We start from the raw sequence: 24,780 nt of genomic DNA on the forward strand, positions 1-24,780 counted from the left end.
CATGGATGAACTTTGAGGGCTTTATGCTAAATTTCAAAATAATTCAAAGACAAATACTGTGCAATCTCATTTATATGTAGAATCTAAAACATTCGAACTCAGAAGCAGATAGTAGCATGGTGTTTACTAGGAACTGGGAGGTGGGAGAAATGGGGAGACAGCAAAGTTTGCAAAGTTTCAGGTATGTAGCATAAATAAGTTCTGGAGATCTAATGTATAGCACAGGGACTATAGTTAATAATATCGTATTATATACTTGAAATATGCTAAGAGAATAGATCTCAATCATTCTCTCACATACACATAAACTCTGTGAGGTGATCAATATATTAATTAGCTTGATGTGGTAATCATTTCACAGTATAAACATATATCTAAACATCACATTGTAGGGCAGCCCCCGTGGCACAGTGGTTTAGTGCCGCCTGCGGCCCAGGGCGTGATCCTGGAGACCCTGGATCGAGTCCCACGTCAGGCTCTCTGTATGATGCCTGCTTCTCCCTCTGCCTCTCTCTGTCTCTCTATCTCTATGAATAAATAATAAATAAATCTTAAAAAAAGATTTAAACATCACATTGTAGATCTTATATTTATGCAAATTTTCTCAATTATACCTCAATAAATGTTATGAATTAAACAACATGTAACTTCCAAATAAGAGGAGCAGTAAAATGAAACAAAGGACTGAAAGAAGGGAGAGGAATGAAAGAGTTAGATAAAGCACAAAAAAATAATAAGCAAAAAAAAAAAAAGAAAGAAAAGAAATAAATCTATGCAGTACTAATCACAATAAATATAACTGGAATAAATTATTCAATGGTAAGCTATAAGTTATCAAACAATTTTATTTTTTTATTGACTTATTTTAAAGGATTTATTTACTTGAGAGAGAGGGAGAGGGTAAAGGGGCAGAGGGCGAGGGAGAGAATCTCAAACAGAATCTCCAATGAGTGTAGAGCCTGACGCCAGCCTCAATCTCATGACCCTGAGATCATGACCTGGGCCCAAATCAAGAGTCAGATGCCCAACCTACTAAACTACTCAGGCACCACTCAAACAATTTTAAAACCAGCATTTAAAAAATACAGACAGGTTTCTGACTTTAAACACAGATTTATAAAGATTTAAAGTCAAAGGATGAAAGATAAATCTTTCTTGAAGGTAAACACTGATCAAAGAAACCTTGATTTGATAGCTGAGCAAATTAAGAATTTAAGACAAAAAAGCATTAATAGGTAGCCATCATATTGAATCCTTGCATTATGAAAATTTTCAATTTACTCCACTTCACTAATAACATAGCTTCAAAAAGTAAAAAATACAGATCTACAATATGAAATTTCAAAATCTACCATCATAGTGAGAGATTTTAACATAATTTTTTTGTAATTGATAATTCAGATAAAAAATTGGTAAGGCAGATTTGGTAATGGCAGATTTGGATTGTATAATTAACACAGTTGTTTTAAGGGTGTATATATGTAGGACATTATGTAATTAGACACTGCACGTTATCTTCAAGTACAAAAATGATACCATGTGCTAAGTCTTAGAGCTAGCTTCAATAAATCCAAAGGAATTGATATCATACATTCTCTGACTACATTAAAGGCAACATTTACTACAAGGTGATAAAGGATCTTCATATGAGCAACTGGAAATTAAAATACACTGTTCTAAAAAAATTCATGGCTTAAATAAGAAAGTATAATTAAATTTTAGATACAGCTACATGATAGCAAAATATTCATATCAAAACTTGTGAGATATAGCTAAGAAGCAGTGACACAAATTTGTAGCTTTTGAAAATTTTAGCTTAGAAACTAAATAACAAAAATTCAAAGAAGAACTAATAAAATAAGTAACAACAAAATATAAATAAATGTCAATTAATGAATTCTTCCATTGAATAGGAATGGTGAGAATACTACCCATCTTATTTTATGAGATGACCTAAGTTTTGTGTTTGTGTGTGTGTGTGTGTGTGTGTGTGTAAATATATAAAAGAGCTAATAAAGTAGTCCAAATTCTGGCAAAATTAATCAAAACAAAATGAAAGAGTATATCTATACACTTTAATAATAAAAACAGGTCATAATAGTAGATGATGAAACAGATAATGAGAGAATATTATGAACCATTTTATTCTATTAAGTTTGAATTTTATATATATATAACAGTTAAATATCTTAGAAATTAAATTTATGAATATTGACTCATAAGAAAACCTAAATAGTCCTATGACCTTAAGGTAATTGAACCAACAAGTTTTTATAAAGTAAACTCCACACCCTGGGGTTTTGCTGGTGATTTGAAGAAATATTCAAGGACCAGATAATTCCAACCTAGCCCAAATTCTTCTATAGACTAGCAGTAGTGAGAATACTACCCATCTTACCTATGAGATGACATCAACAAATAATAAAGTTAAAACCAAAAAAGATAATTACATGCCAATCTCAAATCACATATATAAATGCAAATATGTGATACTTATCTTGATAAAAAAGTTATTGCATATTTACCATAGTCAGTGTATTCCAGGACTGCAACATTGATTAAATATTAAAGATCGAATACTACATTATCATAGTAACATTTTTAAATGGAAAAAATATATGAGAAAATAACTACAGAAGAAGCATTCAATAAAACATCTATTCATAATAAAAGTGCTACCCAGGAGAATAATCAAACTTTCTTATCATGGGACAAGGCATTTACAAACTAACCATTGCAAATTCAATAAAGTTGACATAATGAAGTCTTTCTCTATATTATTTTAAGGATAAAACAAGATGCCCTTCTCACCTTTACTCAACTTTATACTGAAGATCCTAGGCAATGCAGTAAGACAGGAAAAAGAAATGTATAAGGACTGGAAAGGAAGAAATAATACTGTTTTTAGGTGATATGACTGCCTGTGTAGCAAATCTGAAAGATTCTATTGGTAAATTTAGAATTATTAATGGAGTTTGTCAAGTTTGATATGTAGTATATATAGTAGTATATAAAAGGCAACTGAATTTCTATACACCAGAAACAATAAGCTACAAAATAAAATTTTATGAAACAAAATATTTATAATAGCAGTAAAAATACAATGTATTTAGAAATAAATTTAATAAACATACATAAGCAGAAGGAAAACAATGAAAAATACAAACATTAAAGATTAAAGTTTAGCTAAACAAAATAGCATTATATAACAAGTTGATAGATGGGAAAATGCAACATCTTAAGGAGGACTTTTCTCCCCAAATTGATATATAAAAATAATGCAATATCAATCAAAATTCCAGCAGGTTTGTTTGCTTGTTTGTTTATTGTTTTAGAGAACTTGTTAAGTTTATTTAAATATTTATTTGGAGGCACCGGTTGGCTCAGTTGGTTGAGTGTCCAACTCTTGGTTTTGGGTTGGGTCATGATCACAGGGTCACGGGATTGAGCCCCACATCAGGTTCCATGCTCAGTGTCTGCTTGAGATCCTTGCTCTCCCTTTGCCACTGCCACCCCCCCACACTTGCATGCTCTCTCTAAAATAAAAAAATCTTTTAAAAAATTTATATGGGGGCACCTGGATGGCTCAGTCAGTTAAGTTTCTGCCTTTGGTTCAGGTCATGGTCAAGCTCCCTGCTCAGTGGGGAGTCTGCTTCTCCCCCTTCCCTCTGTCTGCTACCCTCCCTGCTTATGCTCTTGCTCTCTCTCTCTCCCTCTCCGTGTTAAAAAAAATAAATAAAATCTAAAAAAGAAAAAGTTATAGGGAAGGTCAAAGATCTAAGAATTGCTAAAAAGCCTTGAAGAAGAAAAATTTTTTAAAGGGAAAGATCCTTACTACCGTATTTCAAGACGTATTATAAAACTAGAGTCATTACAGAAATAAATAATTACAAGATTAAGGAACTTAAAATCACGCATTTATGAAAAATCAAATTCTTGAAGATCACTGGTGCTGGGACAATAGCAAAACTATAAATGCTTTTAAAGAGATAAATATAGTAAAATTAATTTATTGTCTTGAGAAAACAATGATTTTTTTATAAAAAAATAAAGTTGGTAACTTGAATTTAAAATCCAAAACTTAGTTCATTGAGAGACGGACATACAGAGAAAGAAAAGCAAGTTGAAAGCTGCTATTTGTAGCATACACCCCTGATGAAGACTGGATTATCATCCACATTATATGCAGTCAATGAGTCTATAAGAAAAAGGCAAACAATCCAATAAGAAAATGAGTAAAAGTTAGGAACCAGGATTTCAGAGAGAAAGCACAATAGTTCACCAATGTATGAAAAGATGGTTGCTTCATTAGGTATTAGAGAAATGCTAATTAAAATCATAGTGGAACACTATTTCTTGTCCACCAGATTGGCTAAAAATGAAATTTGATAATACCACGTTATAACAAGTATGTGGAGCAACAGAAACTCTCATCTGTTACTAGAGGTTGTAAAAACCAGCTCCATACTTAGGAAACAGGTTGGAAATAACCTAATAAAGTTGAACACACACAAATCTTTTAACCGGGTAATTCTATACCTGGGTGTGCAATCCAGGGAAACCCGAGTGAGCCTGTGCATGTGAACTGGAAGGCATGTACAAGAATGTTAGAGAACAACAGTATTTGTTGCTATCCCCTGTAGGAAGCTGCCTTTAAAATGCCCCCCCATAAATCCCTGCCTCAGGATGTTCATGGTCTCGTGTAAGCCCCTTCCCTTGAGTGTGGGTTACAGCTGGGGACTCATCTCTAATAAACAGAAGATCATATGTCACTTTTGAGATTAGGTTACAAAAAAGAACCTGCCCTTCATCCTTTTCTCTCCTTTCTCTGAGGGAACCTTTATCCTGGGGGAAGCAAGTTGCCAATGTTTTGACTAGCTTGTAAACAGAGGCCCATTTGGCGAAGAACTGACGTGTCCAACCAAAGACAGTGAGGCTGAGAGGTTTGCCAAGAGTCACTTGAGGGAGCTTTGAGGGGGTTCCCTCTCCCCCCAGCCTTGAGAAGACTCTAGTCTCAGTCTGATACCTTGCTTACAGCCCGTGTGAGATACTGCGTCAGACACTCCCAGCTAAGCTCCTCCTGGATTCCTGACCCACAGAAACTGTGAGATAATAGGTTTTTGTTTAAGCTGCTAAGTGTCGGGGTAGTTTGTTACACAGCAATAGATAATAATACATTTCCCAAACCAGCAACAACCTAAATGTAGATGGAGAAGCTACGGTATACTCATAGCATACACAGTGAAAATGAAGGAATCATCAAGGGTGAGTCTCAAAAACTTGAGTATGTACAGTACAATGTCACTAATATGAAAATTAAACAATAAGGGAAACAAACATGTCTGTATATATGTTTTCAGAACACACACACACACACAAATCACCAAGCTATAAAGAAAAGCAAGAAAATGACGAATACAAAAATCAACTGTCACGTCTGGTGGAAGGGAAAAGGATGGGCTGGAGCTGGGGCATGCGGGGGCCTTCTGTGGTACTGCAATGTCTTATTTTTCCAATCTAGGAGATGGTCGGGCATTCTGGTCATTATTCTTTAGACCATTCTTAGATGTTTTATATGCCTCGTTCTGATACATTAAAAAAAAATTCGCACTGAGGCCGAAAAGAAAGCCAGATATTGAAGTCAATAGGCAAATAATTTGGAATGTGAAACGATGGATGAATGGATGGATGGATGGTTTGCTAGACAGATCATTTGGTCCTTTATGTCTAATTGGACTTGCGCTTCTAACAAGAAGTTTCATGATTATCGGATTTATGAATCTTTTCCTTCCAAACTTAAGGCCTTCTTCATTCATTGACCCAAGTCATTGGCCAGCTCCGGGTGTTTACGTGGGAACTGTATAATAATCCAGCGCTTACAGCTTCAGGCCAAACGCATTCCAGGCTACGCGTTGTGCCCGCTTCACCTCACCTGCTCTCACCACCACCCCTGCAACCCCCTGCCCCAGCGCACCCCCCCCTCCTCCGGCGCAGAGCCTCTGGGCGCCTAGAGCCCTGCAGTAGGAGAGGCCTTTGGCCTTTGGAGCTGTGGAGTTGGAGGTGGGGGGAGGTGGGGTGGGTGGGTGGCAGTGGTCCTGCACAGGCCAACGACCCGCACATAATTCAAGATCAAGCCCCCAGCAGATGAGCGGACAGCCACCTCCGGGGTTCCCTTTTAGCTCAAACCTCAGTGGCTCCAGGCAAAGCCCTTGCACAAAAACAAAAAACAAAACAAAACAAAAAAACCCCCACAAAAACAAAACAATAAAAAAAAAAAAAAGCTCAAGAAAATGGGGGGGGGGAAAGGTCATCGCCTCCAGAGGGTGACACACACTGCGGCAAGAAGGAAACAGAGACCGAGCTGCAGCAGCAGAGAAGAATCCGAAAAGGTAAAAAAAAAAAAAAAAAAAAGCAAGAAATTCTGTGTGTCACCCGTCGGCCACCCTCCCCCCACGCAGGTCCCCATCCCCCCCCCCACGCACAGCGCCCGCCTGCCCCCCCCCCCCGTCCCCGGGCCACCGCGCTGCGGCCGGTGACCTGGGTCGCCCCGGGCCTCCGGTCCAGGATGCGCCCCCGACCCCCCTACTCACCGGCTGCCCCGCGGTGCCCTGCGGCGCGGGTTCGGGGCGCGGAGGAGCGGCTGGGAGCGGGCGGCGGCGGGACCCTAAGGTTAGGAGCCTCAGGTGAGGGGGGCGGGGGCTGCGGCCGGGCTGGGGACGTGGAAGGTCGCGGGCGGACCGCGGGGGGCGGCCCGGGCGCTGATTGGCGGCGGCGCGGGGGCGGGGCCTCGGCTGCAGCCCGGGGCCCGGGCGGCCTCGCTTTGTGTCGGCTCCTGCAGGAGGATGCAGCCCCTGAACCGGGAGGGGGACCCCAGCCCCGGCCGGGGAGCGCGGGCAGGGCGGGCTGTGGAGAAAGAAATGCGACTCGATTCAGGACCGAGGGAGCAGTTCATACCTGATAATGATTATTTTATGTAAGACAGTACGCCCTGATTTCTAAGGGCGACCTAAAATCGATGGGTCCGACATATATTTTTATTTTTATGTTTATTATTATTTTTTTTTACAGTAAGTTCTGAAGTTGGTTTTCTTTCTTCCTTTCTTCCTTCCTTTCTTTCTTTTTTTAAAGCACAACCACAACAAAAGTAAGTCATAAAGCCCCAACTTGTATTTCCTTTCCATGACAACCAACAGTGAAATGTTCTCTGTTTCTGAGAGGGTCATATGTTCCATAGAACACAATTTAATAATAAAAAAAAAGAACATCACTTAAGAAGGCACACCTTTTTTTTTTTTTCACAGAAATGAAATTAGGCATTTATTTAACAAAGACTTACAGAGTAAAGAAGGCACATCTTAGAGCGGTATACTGATATTTAAAATTTGGGCCACGTATTTATGATTTATTTTTTATTTTTATTTATTTTTTAAATGAATTTATTATTTTTTTGGGTGTTCAATTTGTCAACATGCAGAATAACACCCAGTGCTCATCCCGTCAAGTGCCCCCCTCCGTGCCCACCACCCAGTCACCCCCACCCCCACCCCCTGCCCACCTCCCCTTCCACCACCCCTTTCCCAGAGTTAGGAGTCTTTCATGTTCTGCCTCCCTTTCTGATATTTCCTACCCATTTCTTCTCCCTTCCCCTCTATTCCCTTCCACTATTATTTATATTCCTCAAATGAATGAGACCATCTAATGTTTGTCCTTCTCCAATTGACTTACTTCACTCAGCATAATACCCTCCAGTTCCATCCATGTCGAAGCAAATGGTGGGTATTTGTCATTTCTAATGGCTGAGGAATATTCCATTGTACACATAGACCACGTCTTTATCCCAAAGATACAGATGCAATGAAACGCCAGGACACCTGCACCCCGATGTTTCTAGCAGCCATGTCCACAATAGCCAAACTGGAAGGAGCCTCGGTGTCCATGGAAAGATGCATGGATGTATTTTTAATTCAAAGCAGCAAGTCACATTAGAATGGAGCATCGGATCAGATTCTTGTTAAAAGAATTGCTTAGGTGAGGGGCAGGGCTAAGAGCGCAGGACTTGGCTGTTGACACTTCCCTTCATAACCACTGACTTCTGTTAAAGTAGCACATGTATTATTTTAGAAGTTGAATGAAGCAGGAAGGGGGTTAATAATTTTTACTACCCAGCAAATGGGTAACAGATCCTGGGTGTGAAAGAGAGAAAGAAAGATGTGGCCGTTAAAAACCTAGACTCTGAAGCCACTGGCACAGCTTTCCCCAGGCCCCATAACAAATGACCACAAATGCAGTGACTTGAAACAACACACTTATGATCATACACTTCTGAGAGTCAGAAGCCCACTGGCTGACGGAGAGGTGTGTGTAGACAGGACTGTTTTCCTTCTGGAGGCCCCAGGGGAGAATCCGTTTCTTTGACTTTTCAGCTCCTGGGGGCTGCTCAGGTGCTTCGGCTTTTGGGCTCCATCCTCAAAGCCCATCTCATCACCTGGACCTATGTGTCTGTCCTCACATTTCTCTTACTTCTCTTGCACTTATTTCTGAGTGACTTTGACCTGTGGAAAGTTCCCTTTCCACCCTGGATCCAACGAGTCACCCTCGGTTCTGAATCCCACTTGCCTATTTATGCTCATTTCTCTTTCTGTTCATCTTCTCTTCTGCATTTCGTTGGTTTGTCTTCGTCCTCCAGATAATTTCCTTCTTTGCAGGTAGAAAAAAGTGTGGTGGGTAGAGCATCTGATAAAAAGAACACTTGGTTGTGCCCTCTTACTGCCACTTAAAACCCTGCTGCTTTTCTGGGTGGTGGAAACACGTGTGATGCCTGTGAGACAGGGCCCTCTTACCTCCGGGGGCTGTCAGGACTAGTTCCCTGCTGTTCCTCTCCAGACCCTCAGTAGGGCCTGACTTTCCTTCCCAGGCCCAGAGCCAGTCCTCAAAGAGCATGTCGGTGACGTCAGAGGAGGAGGGACGAGGGGGCTGGGGTGCAGGCAGGCAGCTGTGGGAAGAGAGAAGCTGAGCAAAACAGCCGGCCCCCCGTTGGCAGGGAATTTGCTGGCGCGGTCTCCCAGTGCTTGGGCGGAGGAGGTTTGCAGGCTGCGGAGGCTCGGTCTCCACCCAGGCCCTGCACACACACACACACACACACACACACACACACACACACACACACACTAGGAGCAAAGCCTAGAGGACTGGGCCAGTGATTTGGGCCTCCCGGATTTTGTCCTGAGCGCACCGGCCTAGGTCGGCATAGAAATGTCAAGGTCACGCTCCATCTCCACCTGCGCTAACCCTTTCTGCTGTCTGCATTCAGTATTCCTTTTTTTTTTTTTTTTTGAAAAAGGAGGAGATTGGATGAGATGCTTTAGCTCTCAAACTCTGTGACCGATTGCACAGCAAAAACAACACCAACTAAAAATGGTGGGTTTTGTGAGTGTCAGGGGAGGGAGTGGGGGCGGGCAGGCGTGTGTGCTGTTGACTCCGGGTTTCTGAGAGGAGGAGGAATGTGGCAGGAGAGAAATGCAGCTGCCTTGGCAGAGACAGTGGGAAAGAGAAAGCTCACGGCCAGGGCACCCCAGGTCTTTTAGGAACACTCAGTCCGCCGCCACAGAAGCCCCTGGACACCCCACTCACTGCAAACATGCCCAGATGTTGGCTTTGTCTTTCACCCTTAGAGGACTTTCTTTCTTTTTTTTTTTTTTTTAATTGTATTTATCTATTCATGAGTGACACAGAGAGAGAAGCAGAAATATAGGCAGAGGGAGAAGCAGGCTCCCCCTGGGGAGCCTTATGTGGGACTGGATCCCAGGACCCCGGGATCACGCCCTGAGCTGAAGGCAGATGCTCAACCGCTGAGCCACCCAGGTGCCCCCCTCAGAGGACTTTCTAGTCAGAAACTACCCCTCTGTGTCGGGGAAGCCGGTTGTTCATTTCTAGAAAGCTCTGACAACTGACCCCCCTGCCTGCCCTCCACTCTGTGGCCAGGCCTGCAGTTCTGAGGGAGGAGAGGGCAGGCTGCTGGCTTGCAGATTTCCGGGGAAAAGGGGGCAGTGGTTGCACCAGCGAACAGAAAGGCCGACCCTCTCCGGAGCAAGAGAATTCTTCCTGCCTTTGAACTGATCCTCCTGTCCTTTTTCCCAGATCTGGGGCCTGTTGGCCTCCGGACTGGAATCCCGCCATCAGCTCTCCTGTCTCCTGGCTAATGGCAGAGCTTGAGACCCGCTGGCCTCCACAGTCGCCTGAGCCAACTCCTTGTAAGGAACCAACGTCCTCTCTACCTTCCTAGACAGATAATACCCGTCTATATCCCATTGGTTCTGTTCCTCTGGAGAACCCCGGCCAATGCAGGCCCCCCTCCACCCTGGGTCATGCATCTGGAACCTGCTGGGCTCTCAGCTGCTTCGGGTCCCCACATGGCTTTGTGGCTGGCCACACGGAGAACTCCTGAACCCAAGCCCCTCGCTGGGGCTTTTCTTTATTTACAGAGGTGGAGGGTGATCACCAGGCAGGCCTGGCTCCCTGTGTGTTTCCCGAAGCTTTGTGTTTTCGTCTCCTCAACCCTAAGAGCTCTATGTTTCCTAACAAAGGGACTTGTAGGGCGAGAGGGCAGACATTTACCTACACCTACTGTTGCTCTTCACTATTGTCTGTGACAAAAGCCTCCAGGAAAATAAATCAGCTCCTGGAGTGCCTTCAGGGTCGCTTCTGTCCCTCCCCATTTTCTCCCTCACGTCCTCATATGGCCCTCTCTGTGGGCTTTAATAGGAACTAAAATCAATTTTTTTAAATGGAATTATTACAGACGCAAGTACAAAGAGGAACATTTTTAAAGCGTAGGCTCGGAACATTTTGTGTTTAGAAATCAAGTGTGGGAACTTCATTGAGAAATAAATATAATCAAAATAGGAACAGTGGGAGGATGGGGAAAAATGAGGGACGACTGGTAAAGCTAGAGAATTTTTTTTAAAGAATGGTTAAGCGCTATCTTCTGTTTTTAGGACAATGACTTCCTTATTTTTATGAAAGCAATGCAGAGCATTAATAGATGGAAATACATGAAAAAAGGAAGAATGACACCGCACATCCTGTTTTTATTTATTTATTTATTTGTTTGTTTGTTTATTTATTTATTTAAAATTTATTTATTTATTTATTTTAAATTTTACTTTTGTAAGTGATCTCTACACCCAACATGGGGCCTGAACTCAGGACCCCAAGATCAAGAGTCAAGTGCTCTGCCAACTGAGCCAGCCCGGCATGCCTGCATGTGCTATTTTTAATTTAAAAGGTATTTAACTTGTCCCAGTCACTTTGGGCTGCTGTCACAAAAATTACAACAAAAATGAGTATTTGAAGAACAAATATTTCTTTTCTCCCAATTTTGTGGAGGCTAGGAAGTGCAAGATCAAGTTACTAACAGATTTGGTGCCTGTCAAGGCCCCCTTTCCTTCGTAGATGGTGTCTTATTGCCGTTGTGTCCTCAGTGGTAAATAGAAAGCCCTTGGATTTCTTCATCCCTTTCCAAGGGCACCAGTCCCCTTCACGAAGAGTCCACCCTATGACCCATGACCACCCAAGGCTGTCCCTGCTAATATTATCAACATTAGGCTAGGTTAGGGTTTCAGCATAGGAATTCTGGAGGGACACAAACATTCAGGCCACAACAGTGTCACTTCTTTTCTTTCTTTTTTTTTTTTTTAAGATTTTATTTTTTTAAGAGTCTGTGTGTGTGTGTGTGTGTGTGTGTGTGTGTGTGTGCGCGTGCCCCGGAGCAGGGAAGAAGCAGAGGGAGAGGCAGACTCCTTGCTGAGCAATGAGCCCTACTCTGGGCTGGATCCCAGGACCCAGGGATCATGACCTGAGCTGAAGGCAACTGCTTCCCAGACTGAGCCATCCAGACATCCAACAGTGTCACCTTTAAGTAAATTTAAATTCGACTGAGAAGCCAAAAAATTGCTCAGGTAAAGGTTTCTCCACAGCAAGAATACGTGAAATATTACAAAGTGTTCTGAGCCAGAGTTTTCTGCATTTGGGTGGATGTACCCTCTTCTTGGCGTGCAGTACTCTTGAACCCTGGGAAATTGCTGCAGATTTTTTTGATCTCTGTGCGGATTATGTTGGAGGTAGGAGGGATGTTTCTGCCTCGAAGGATTTCACTCTCTTTTTCCAGGGCCACCCACCTAATCAGTCCACTCTCAGAATTGGTTAATAACAGCCAAGAATTCTTAACATTTCATCAACTCATCTTCTTCCTTTAGTTTAATTACTCAGGCTATGAAGGAGCCCTTGGCAGAACCAGTGGTGGATGGTGTTTAACATCATTCCAAGATGAAGGATCTTATTTTTTGTAGAGGATTTGAAGCCAAGCATCCTGGCTTCAAATACCATTCTTAATAAGACACGGTTCGAAGAGGGCCTAGTACATAGAAGGGCTCAGTCAACGCCATGCATTTTTAAAATTATATTCACATTTAGGCTTTATGGAATGATGGCGTGCCCCATTCCTTCTTTGCTTTACACTTTTTACATATGTTTTTTTATGCTCTTACAACTTTCTTTAAATTAATTTCATTATATATTGATGGGAGGGAATTTTGTGATCTGGCCTCTTTTTGCCATCTTTACATGGAAATTCCTGTTTCTGCCTTCTAACAGTAGTAAGCATTTATGCTAACAACATGTTCCTGGAAGGATTTCACCTATTTTCCTTTATAGAATTCTCAAATAGTTCAGTTTTTACATTAACCTAAAAAAGCCTCACAGGCATTTTTTTTTCTCCCGATCACTGAAATATATAGCCTCCACACCCTAAATCTGGGCTCTCTCTGTCTCTCTTTATATTCTAATTAGGAAATTCAAATAGGGTGGTTTGGAGAAAGAAAAACAAAATCGACTAACATCCTCCTAACAGAAGAAAAATAATTTTAAAGGATTCAGAAACAAGTCTTGACAGATCTGACACAGACTTAGACAGTCTTAGGGGGCACTCATGGACACCTCTTGGCTTACATGGTGTTCCTTGATAATGACACTGACAGAGCCTGGGAGCAAGGGAGCCTTCAAAGCCACCCATTTTCTTCAGCTAGTCTCCTGCTAGGCCCCCATTCCCTCCGATCTAGAGCCTGGATTTCAGGTTATAACCCTTGGGCAAGTCACAGTTAGGCTGGTCATTTCTGGAGGAAACTCCTATATCCTGAAGACATTAGGAGCAGCAGCAGCCTCCCAACCCACCTACCCCTCCTGAGCTAGCCAAACGTTCTGTCCTCATCCCTTTTGCCCCAGGGCCTGGATGCAAGGCTGAAAGCCCTAGAGAAGCTGGAAGCTGACCTAGGTGCATGCATTCTGAAAGGCAAGAAATTGCGACAGATCCTCAAGTGTGAGGAAAACCTCCTTTCCCCACCTCCTGAGCTAACTGCCAATTCTGTCCGTAACTCATTTTATGGCCTCTGTCTGACCTGGAAGCGTTGGGGAGGTCTAGTGATGGCCGGGCAATGCTCATAGTGAACTCTATCTAAAAGGTACTGGGGCCTGTCCTCAACCTCTGCTACTGCCAAAGACTAAACAAAAAAATCACAGCCCCTGTGTTTTATTTGCTTGTAGACAGAAAAATGAACATCCCCACTAAGTTGGATAGCTGTGGATTACTGAAAAATATCCTCAAGAAATGGACTGATGTATTTCATTGGCAGGTACAGCAGGGCTGAAGAAGTCAAACACAAACCCGGGTATGTAACCACTGTGATTATGTGAGGTTTTGACATTAGAACAGATATAAATCCTATTTATAGATTGTTTATTTTGTTCATCTAAAATATCATGTTTTTTTCATTACATTTTCCAACCAGTCATACTGGTCTGAAGGAATGCTACTGATCTTTTTTAAAGAGGTGTGATGTTTGCTATTGTTATAAAAGGGAGAGATAATTTTTTAAAAGAGTTTATTTATTTATTCAAGAGAGACACAGAGAATGGCAGAGATATAGGCAAAGGGAGAAGAAGGCTCCCTGCAGGGAGCCTGTTGTGGGACTCGATCCCAGGACCCCAGGATCATGACCTGAGCCAAAGGTAGATGAGCCACCCAGGTGTCCCTGGTGAGATAATATTTATCATATTAAGGAAATATATTTTTATTTCTGGCATACCAAAATATATAAAATCTGGAATGAACAAAACATCTCACTAAACATCATACTAGATCCAGTAGATTTTAACTTCTTACATTGGTGGAATATATGCACTTGATTATGGTAAATTATGTTCTAATTAAGGTTTAAAATTACTAATGTTTTTTTTAGGAGTTTTGATCTATTTCTTTTTTCTTTTTTTCAAATGAGCTTCATCTATACAGCAGTCCTAGATTATTTTTCTGTGGAACAGGGGTCAGGAACATATTAATAAGTGAGCTGCTCAAATAACTTTGAGAAATTCCATGTTCTATACCCATTTTTGCAGATTCAAAGTCATATCAGCGTATTGAAGGCTCTGAGTAGTCCTGCAATAAATAATACTCCTTACGTTTATTTAATGCAACACTTTATATTTACTCAAAAATGAAACATTTCCCTGTGATATTTATTAAAGTATATAGGTCAGACTTCTGTGGAATATCAACTTTGGGACACATTGGTCTGTGGATTTCTTTTGTTATACTGACTTTGCCAGATTTAGCACCATAGCAATATTAGCTTTATAGGATCTAGACATGAACACAACTTTGTCAATACTTTTGCTTATTTATATTAAAATAACACACTTTTTATTATTATGAAACTACTATATGTCCATTATAGAAAATGGGGAAATACCAAACATTATAGAAAATATTTAAAATGACCTATATGAAATCCCAATATTAGAGATAACCCTAGTTAAGATTCTGATCAATGATTATACATCCATAGCTAGATAGTGTCTATTTATATATTTACATATATTCATATATTTAGAAAATTGGGATCATCTTGTATATTGTATACAGTTCCATGTTGTATTCTTTTCTCCATGATTTATATATTGAATATTTTATCATGCTATTAAACATTCAAACATGGTTTTTTAACAGCTGTGTAGCAGTTCAACTCATTTACTGAAATTATATTTGGTCAGTTTCCATTTTGGAAGTTAGATTATTCCAGAACTTTGCTAGTCACAATAATTGTGTTAAAAGTATCTGTTTTACTTACCTCTTGATTTGCATTTCTGATATAGGATGGATTCCTTAAAGGGGAATGGAAACAAGACAAGAGATTAGCATTTAGAGGGTTTTTGATACATAGCAACAAATTATCCTCTAGAAATGTTTTATATTTTTATACTCCCAATCCCGTGGTATGTGTGTATACATCTGGCAATATCTTCTTTTCCAAATATTATGTAGGCTTTCGCCATGTTGACTAAAACCTTTTTTTAAAAAAAAAAAAAACTCTTTTAAAAAATTTATTTGAGAGAGGCAGTGAGTGTGAGAGAGAGCATGAGCAGGGTAAGGGGTAGAGGGAGAAATAGTCTTCCCCGCTGAGCAGAGAGCCCAATGTGGGACTCGATTCCAGGACCCTGGGATCATGACCTGAGCCAAAGGCAGAGACACTTAACTGACTGAGCCACCCAGGTGCACTGAAATCCTTTTTGGTACAGATTGAAACATATGTGGCAGAACAAGTTTTTCTCTCTTTTCTTTCCTTCCTGGAGCCCAGCTGCATTTGGAGCCTTCAATGAGAGAGAGGCATATTTTCAAAATAAAAGCCAGGGTATGGGGAATTTAGGAAGATTCGCCAGCTTAAAATTAGTATCTGCAGTTTATAAGTCCGTGTATCTCCTAGACAATCCTTGCGGAGGCTGGTCTGGTAAGAATCCTGCTCCTTCTACTTTCCCATCTCATTATCCCTTCCCATCTCAGCTTTGGAATAAGTAAAGAAGCTGAATAGAGCAAGAAAAATGACTGGAAACTCGAGCTGGAGACTGGGCACAGAGGACTTGTGGTGAGCAGTTGAGGGGAACAGGACCAAAGGGCCCGGAAAGAAGAGAGAGAAGACTCAGGAGGAAAGTTTGCTGCTGATTGCAGGTGCCATGTTTAGGATAAACCTTGAGGACAATAGGACTAAAGCCCTGTGCCCATGGATGGGAGTTTAGCAACCGGTTGAACAGAAAAAAAAAGTTGCTCCAAAATCTCTGCATGGATTAGACTCTATCATACACACTTGTAATAAGAAATGATTAGTCCTTCTCTGGGATTAGAACATCTGTTGAATTGGGTAACTCGAAGGTTGCTCTGTTGTTGTGCATTGATTGCCCTATAATGTTTGAATACCATCAGGTCATAGAACTGAGCCAAGGGCATTGCTTAACCATGGTTGCTCAACTGTTAGAAACATAGTTTCAAAAAGCTAAAGTAGACCCTGAGAAAGTAATAATGGTACTTAAAAAGTGTTCTGAGGGGAAAAGAGGATGCTGTGCTCTCATTTCTAAAGATTAAGTCTATAATTTAAAAATGGTGATTCAATAGCAAAGTCAGGATTATTCTGTGCTGTAAAAGATGCCAGGGAATGGTGGCTCATAGCAGGGTGGGGATGTGTGCTGGTGAGGACAAGTCCGTATGGATTAACATATTTTGGAGGAAGACATTATCAATGGATAAAATGACAAATCCAAACAGAACGGGATTTGTTGGTTTTAGTTCCAGAATCCTGGGTTTTGGGGCCATGGTGGGCAACAGGACAATCACATCCATGTCTTTCTACCAAGTTCAGAAAATCAAGTGCGTGTAAAGGTGCAGAAAGGCAGGGTAGAAGTCAGGAGGAGTTTAAACTATGGAACAAACAAATACATTAGGGGCCTAAGAAACAAAGGACTCTTACGGCAGGTAAAATCTGAACGTGATGCCGGAGTTGAAAGCTGTGAAAGCAATAGCTCAGTGCATCGCTGGATGCTGGTCTTAGAGTCTTGGGGAGAGCAGAGAGGGTTGAGAAAATGCATGCCAGATTTCTGAGTATCTATCAGGGGACAAGCAAAAATTCGAATTTTCTAATGAGATTACAAAAAGTCTTCTTTAAGGCAATAGTAAGACGCTGAAAATATGGCCTGGTTCAGCCAAGCACAAGAGTCAAGCTTGACTCATGACTCTGCTTGCATAGCCTGAGAGCTGCCTGGAGTTCTTTTTGCTGATGTGTAATTGAAATGGTAGAAGAAGAAGGCAGAGCCAGGGAGAATTACAAGACTCAGGATGGAACAGCTGAGACTGCATCTTGGACCGTAGCTCACCTCTTGGAGGATGATGAACAAGCTGACATTTTTTTTTTTTTCAAGCTGACAATTTGAATTGATGGCGGATCTTTTATTCTGAGAACAAAGAGCTCTGAGAGGCAGCAAACCCCACGTTGGCCAGGGCAGGATAAGGTGGAAAGGACACCTCAACTTTTGTTACTGATGAAAACTCAATGGGCAGGAGATCACAAACATTATTCCCTTGGAGACACTTCACTTCCTGGTTGAAGTTAAACAAAATGTCTTAATAGCCAGTTGGATGATCTCCATAGAAAGATGTCGGACATTTAAGTCAGAGTCTTGCCCAACTCATTATCGATCCCAGAGCCTCCCTGACCTTTGGAGAACCCATGATCCCCCCGAAAGACTTGGCAGTGCCTGTTCCAAAGAATCACACATGTTAATTTTTTTCACTGTTTTAGTCTTCTTCAGTCTTTCTTTCATGTTATGACCTTGACACTTTGGCAACTGTAGCCAGGTACTTTCTCTATCCACATTTTGAATTTCTCTGCTATTTCCCCATCCTGAGTTTCAGGTTACACGTTTTGTCCAGAGAATCACAGAAGTGATGTGGAGTTCTTCACTCTATCACGTGATTTCAACTTATCCCATTACGAATGATGTTCATGCTTATTACTTGATTAAGGTGATATTGGCCAAGCAGTTTCTTTCACAAAAATCTCTCAATTAGCCCCCCTGTAATGCTGTCCTCTAATCCTATTTTAATTTAGTACAACTCCATAAACTCACTTTTTCCAAATGTGGTAGCGATGGCATACCCAAGGTCGCTGGCCTGGCTTTATTTGTATTGCCATAGTTCCTGTATCACATTAACCTTTTTAACTTGATTATTTAGAACATTTCTCTTAGCTTTTATTGACAGAAGGGTAAGGAGAAGGTGGAATGGCAAGAGTGGATGTATCTGCATCTGCTGTCATGAATCAAGCTTGCACCCAAGCCTGGGTGCCAAGTGTGTGCTGGCTGGTGGATTGCCCTTACCTGTCCCCCCAACATGTGGAACCAGCAGGCCAGGGTGCTCAGCTCCAGGGGTTGTGTAATGGAAAGAACAGATGGAAGGTAGAGAACCTGGGGACTTGGGCCTGTGTTCTGTCATTAATTCATTGTGTAATGCTGGGCAATCCTCATTTTTCCCTGGACCTCAATTTTCATGTCATGGAAATGAAGAGAGACAATTCCCTTTCAACACAGCAGAAGAAAAAAGGAATATGTCAGGAGATTCTGAGATGAGAAATAAGGTATAATAGTAACACAAGTGAAGTAACACAGAAACAGATAATCCTCAAGGAAACTTTGGCCCCTTTGGGCTCACAGAGTCTTTAACTCATAGATACACACTTTCCTGTGCCTCATACATACACAAAGATCAACCCACTGCAACCACATGTACCGGTTATGACTGCTCCCCTCACCCCTGCCCTGCCCAAGGAAGGGTCCTCCTGCCCTCTCATCCTCAATGCCTAGAAAACTAATCTTGCATATTCCAGGAGCTCTTAAAGGTAAAAAAAAACAAAAAAACCTCCCTCATCTATGTTACTTACTATTTCAGCTCAGAACATGCTTAGGAGGAGGTTCACCCTCAGGGAAGTGATAAGGAGACAGATAAACAGCCTAGAGTTTTTAAAGTAGGAGAAGTGAGTGAAAAGGAGAATTACTGTTTGCAGAAGCTCCTTTTCTTCCATCTGGGCTTCACTAGAAGCCTGAGGGACTGGAGCTTTGTAGTGGAGATGCTCCTGACTCAGTAACATTTATAGATGTGGCTTGTGGAGCATCTTGGCTCTGGCAATTCACAGAGCTGGATGAAAAGAAATTACAAAACCACTTAAAAATCTTTTAGTCTTGTTCAAATGTGCTTTTTCTTTTCCTTTTAAAGGATCAAAATCTTTCTTAGCTGTTGTTCCTCACATAGCCTTTTCAGTGAAGAGCTATCAGAGACATTTTTCACAATTGGAGGTTGCTAGTTCCAAAGACTTCTGAACATTATTACCCCAGGGGCTATCCGGTAGAGAAGCATAAAGGAGAAGGAAGGAGGTTGTTTTGCATTAAAATAAATAAGTGCAATTTTCAAAGCTGAGCTGCCTTCTAGGAATGGAAAGAATGAGTCATGGGCATGGCTTTCCAATGGCATTAGGAGCACTGTGCCCTTACATGCCCACAAAACTTCTCTTTCTGTTTCGGGTGGGAGGGGTACAGAGAAAATATTTCCCTTAGGCAAACTACCTAAAAACCACAAACCAAATCTGTTCTTTCATTAAGCTTCCAATGCCAAGCAAGACAAATTGACAACTCCAGTGGCAGAAAGCAGCAAGCGGGTTAAAAAGGCTGGCTAGAGAGACCATTGGTATCCAAAAGCAGCTTTGCTAGCTAACCATGTGGTTCACTATGTACCAGGGACATGCTCTCACCTTGGGGTACACTGGGGGCTCAGCTTAGGGGGCTGGGAGTGAGGCAGGGTTTATGTCTTTGCATTTTAAGGATTATTTGGAAGCCTCTTCTATGGTAGGAGACTCAAAGAATATCTAAAGGAAAACAAAACAAAAAACAAAACAAAAATGAAAGCCTAAAGTTAAATTTTTTTCCATTAGGAATTTAAACATCTAGATAGAGAGATAGAAATAAATCTGCCACTGTTACAAGATCCAAAGAAAGCTACTCTTAACATTATTAAATATTTTCTTCTTTTTAAGTCCCTATTTTTTAAAAACATAGCTGCGTATTTGCTTATTCAATTCGACTCATTCAACAACTTAAAAAACTTTTCACTTTGAGATAATTATGGATTCATAGAAAGTTGTAAAAACAAAAAAAAAGTGCAGGGAATTCTTGTGTACCCTTCACCTAGTTTCCCCGAATGGTGACACGTTGCGTAATTATAGTCCAATATTACAGCCAGGAAAGAGACATTGGCTCAAGTCACAGAGCTTGCTCAGATTTCACCAGTTTTATATGCACTCCTCTCTGGGTTGGTGTGTGTGTGTGTGTGTGTGTGTGTGTGTGTGTATACAGTTCTAGGCCATTGTATCACACGTGTAGATTTGTGTATCTTGATTGTGATCAAGATGCAGAACTGCTCTACCACCACAACGCTTCCCTCATGCTACCCATTTTAGCCACTTACATCCCAACAACATATCATTATAATTTTGTACACTTTCAATGTGGCAGTCTCTGTTCTGGGCACCAGGAATACATCATTGAACAAACACAAGTACCTGCCATATTGAGAAGAGACAGAAAATAAACATTTTTTAAAAATAAACATATATATTAGGTAATGAGTGAAAAAAGTGAGACCCAAGAGAAGAGATACTGAAGATTCCATTTTTTAAAAGATTCTATTTATTTGAAAGAGAGAGAGAGAGAGAGAGCGCGCAAGCATGAGCTGAGGGAGGAGGAGGGGGAAGAAAGGGGGAGAAGCAGACTCCCTGCTGAGCGGGGAGCCTGACCTCAGCCTCCATCCCAGGACCCTGGGATCATGACCTGAGCCGAAGGCAGATGCTTAACTGACTGAACCACTGAGGCGCCTCTGAAGATTCCATTTTAATGAATTGCAAGAACAGGAAGACTAACATCTATTGTGAAAACATCAGAAAGTGGTTGCCTCTGGGAGTATATTGGTTACAAAGGGGCACAAGGCACAAAGGAAGTTTCTGGAAATGTTTCATATCTTCTTTGACCGCAGATTATATGGATATATATATATATATATATATATATATGCCAAAATTCACAGCACTGAACATTCAAATCTACATATTTTATTGCATAAAAGTTATATCTCATTTTAAAAAGTAATATACTTTAAAAGTGATAGAAAATATTTAGCTAGTATTAATCCTCAAGCTGCTGAGCATATCAGGTTATTATGTTCAAGGTAATCAGTTAAGGCAAATGATTAGTCTTTTGGTCAATATTTATACTCTAAATTCCAGAGGCTACAACTTATCTAAACTCAAGTGTGTCTTGACTTTGACGATGAAAAGCAAGATGATACAGTTTTTGCAATATAGTACCCAAGCATATGTTCACTTAAAATGATAGTTTGGATGACTTCACTCATGAATGGACTTGCATTTTGACCTTAATTCTCCTTATAGGATGTTTTTTATTACCATGTTCCTCAACCTGTGGATTAAAGGACTTAGCAGAGTTGAAAATGCTGCAGAATTTGAGTTTATGTCATTTCTGTGCAGAAAGCATAGACAGCTGGCTTTGACATGTACAAAAATCAGCAACATGGAAATAAACACACGAAGTTCATTGGCCACAGCAACTTCTTGCAAGATACACCCATGGAGGCAAGAGAAACAAAAGCAAAAATGAACTATTGGGACTTCATCAAGATAAGAAGCTTTTGCACAGCAAAAGAATCAGCCAACAAAACTAAAAGACAACCCACAGAATGGAAGAAGATATTTGCAAATGACCTATCAGATAAAGGGCAAGTATCCAAGATCTATAAAGAACTTATTAAACTCAACAGCAAAGAAACAGACAATCCAATCGTGAAATGGGAAAAAGACATGAAGAGAAATCTCACAGAGGAAGACATAGACATGGCCAACATGCACATGAGAAAATGCTCTGCATCACTTGCCATCAGGGAAATACAAATCAAAACCACAATGAGATCCCACCTCACACCAGTGAGAATGGGGAAAATTAACAAGGCAGGAAACAACAAATGTTGGAGAGGATGCGGAGAAAAGGGAACCCTCTTACACTGTTGGTGGGAATGGGAACTGGTGCAGCCACTCTGGAAAACTGTGTGGAGGTTCCTCAAAGAGTTAAATATAGACCTGCCCTACGACCCAGCAATTGCACTGCTGGGGATTTACCCCAAAGATACAGATGCAGTGAAACGCCGGGACACCTGCACCCCGATATTTATAGCAGCAATGTCCACAATAGCCAAACTGTGGAAGGAGCCTCGGTGTCTATCGAAAGATGATGGATAAAGAAGATGTGGTTTATGTATACAATGGAATATTCCTCAGCCATTAGAAACGACAAATACCCACCATTTGCTTCGACATGGATGGACCTGGAGGGTATGATGCTGAGTGAAATAAGTCAGTTGGAGAAGGACAAACATTCTATGGTCTCATTCATTTGTGGAATATAAAAAAATAGTGAAAGGGAATAAAGGGGAAAGGAGAAAAAATGAGTGGGAAATATCAGAAAGGGAGACAGAACATGAAGACTCCTAACTCTGGGAAACGAACTAGGGGTGGTGGAAGGGGAGGTGGGCGGGGGTGGGAATGACTGGGTGAGGGGGGCACTTGATGGGATGAGCACTGGGTGTTATTCTATATGTTGGCAAATTGAACACCAATAAAAAATAAGATTTTTTAAAGATTTTATTTATTTATTCATGAGACACACACACACCCAGAGAGAGAGAGAGAGAGAGAGAGGGGCAGAGACAAGGCAGAGGGAGAAGTGGGCCCCTTGCAGTGAGCCAGATGTGGGACTTGATCCCGGACCCCAGGATCACACCCTGAGCCAAAGACAGAAGCTCAACCACTGAACCACCCAGGCATTTCTAAAGAAAGATTACTTTGGTATTTGCTGGGTCTCATCGTCAGGACAATGGTGATGAATATATATTCCGTCTTCATTTATTCATTCCTTCAGTGACTACTTATTGTGAATTTACATATTCTGTGCATTTCCTAGGAGCTGGTGATAGATGGGTGAGTGAAATAGACTAAACTCTTTCTCCTCACAGTGCTTACATTCTACTGGGAAGAGACTCAATAAAGACAATAATAAGAAAAGGAAATGTTAATCTTTAGGAGGGTTTGAAGATGATTGGTCTACAGAAAAAAGGGAAAGAAAGAAGATCAATTGTGTGAAGGGAAGGGAGGTCTTGGTTGTCTCAGTGAGAATAAGAATACAGTATTTGGGCAGATCTTTGAAGGACATGTGGAATGAGCCATATAGGTATTTGGAGAAGAGCATCCCTGTCAAGAGAGCACCCTAGGCAAAGATCTAAGGTAGAAAGTGCCAAGCATGATCAGAGAATAGCAGGGACTAAGAGAATAAGGGAGATGAGTTCAAGTCAGGAGGGTGGCCGAGTGTATACAGAACCATCCAGGATAATAATCAAGAACTCAATAAAGAATTTTCTGATGAGAGTAAAGTCAATGCATAATTAAGCAACATCAATTTCATCTCCTAGATTTCAAATTCATTTCCTTTTATCTAGGGCTACCACCTTGCCCTAGTGTAACCAGTGTCAGGTCTCCCCAGGTCAGAGGCCACACCTCCGACCTGGTTGGCCCCACATCTATTCCTGTATTCAACAATCCTTTCTTCACATCACAGCCAGGCAATAGTATACTCATGTCCTTTTTGGTAGTGAGAGACTAAAACTTATCATGGCTTATGAGTTTTGACTTTATTCACCTGTCCAGGCTCCTCTGGTAGCACACAGATCTGTGATACCTCCCACAGCGGAGCTATGCAGAGACTCTTCTCTTCCTCAGAAATCAAGTTCCTGTTTACTTCTCAACTCCCCAGGACACCCTCCCCACACACATCATATTAACTCCTGTTTATACTTTATACTTCAGCTTACAGGTCCATTTTTTTTTTCAGGAAAAACTTCCCTGCTGCCCATCACTTGGATATGCACTTTGCAAACTATGGTTATTTTGCTGATGGTAATTGTGGTAGATCATTAACTCAAGGTTTATAGATGTACTTTCATGAGTTTCTATTCTTGGAAAATTTGGCGACCTAAAACTGAATCTGCTAATTTAAAAGAAGTATTTGAATATTAAACTAAAATGTTTTGTTTTTGGAGGGATCCAGACTTTTAGACAGATGTCTCATGGAAGAAGTAAGTGTAAAAAAACTTGCAGAAGTTGTTGGTCACTAATTCCAAAGTACTTTTTGTGAAGTATTCTTAAATGCCAACGAACTTTAAACCAGGGATAGTCAGGAAAATCCATAGGACAAAGGGAAGAGAGTTGCATTTCATTTCTCCAAAAAGGAAAGAGAAAACCCAAAGGGCTTTACAACTGGAAAGAACTAGTCAGGGTGCTTTCATGATTTTTGGAATGGCATGCCTCTACAAACCTAACAAGCTTCCCTCGGGGTTTCGAGTGGGTAGGACAAAAAGATGGAGAGGATTGAGAGAGGGAAATACTAAAGATTTTCCCAGAGAATAAAGGTAGCCAGGAAAGCAAACCAAATACATCTTTTCAATTAGCTCTAAATACTTAAGCTCGGAAAATTGACCCTGGCAGGGACAGAAGGCTGGCTTTGAAAGCTGGCCAGAGAGGCAACTGCTGACAGACAGCTTGAAGTGCTTTGCCTGATTCTCTGTGGTGAGTCATTCTTTTATAGGGCAAAGCTATCATCTTGGTGCAAAACAGGTCATGGCAGGAGAGTGAGTTGAGGTTCGTGCCTTGAAGCTTCAAGTGTTAATCTTTGCGACCATTCTCTGAGGGTCTCCTCCCTGTGGTTATAACCTGAGCCAAGATTTAAAAGAAAAATCAG

General features: G+C 41.2%; 1 protein-coding gene across 2 annotated transcripts in view; it reads right to left on the bottom strand.

Annotated features, from left to right (window-relative positions):
* Window positions 1-6,721, bottom strand: part of TCAF1 (TRPM8 channel associated factor 1) — a 51,666-nt gene extending 44,945 nt beyond the window's left edge. For both annotated transcript variants that reach the window (XM_055335347.1, XM_055335349.1), the window contains exon 1: window positions 6,591-6,721. The gene's annotated coding sequence lies outside the window, so the exon portion shown is untranslated. The remainder of the gene's footprint in view (window positions 1-6,590) is intronic.
* Window positions 6,722-24,780: the final 18,059 nt, after the last annotated feature.

The sequence above is a fragment of the Nyctereutes procyonoides genome, unplaced genomic scaffold (assembly GCF_905146905.1).
Source record: "Nyctereutes procyonoides isolate TBG_1078 unplaced genomic scaffold, NYPRO_anot_genome, whole genome shotgun sequence".
In the NCBI taxonomy this organism is placed as follows: Eukaryota; Metazoa; Chordata; class Mammalia; order Carnivora; family Canidae; genus Nyctereutes; species Nyctereutes procyonoides.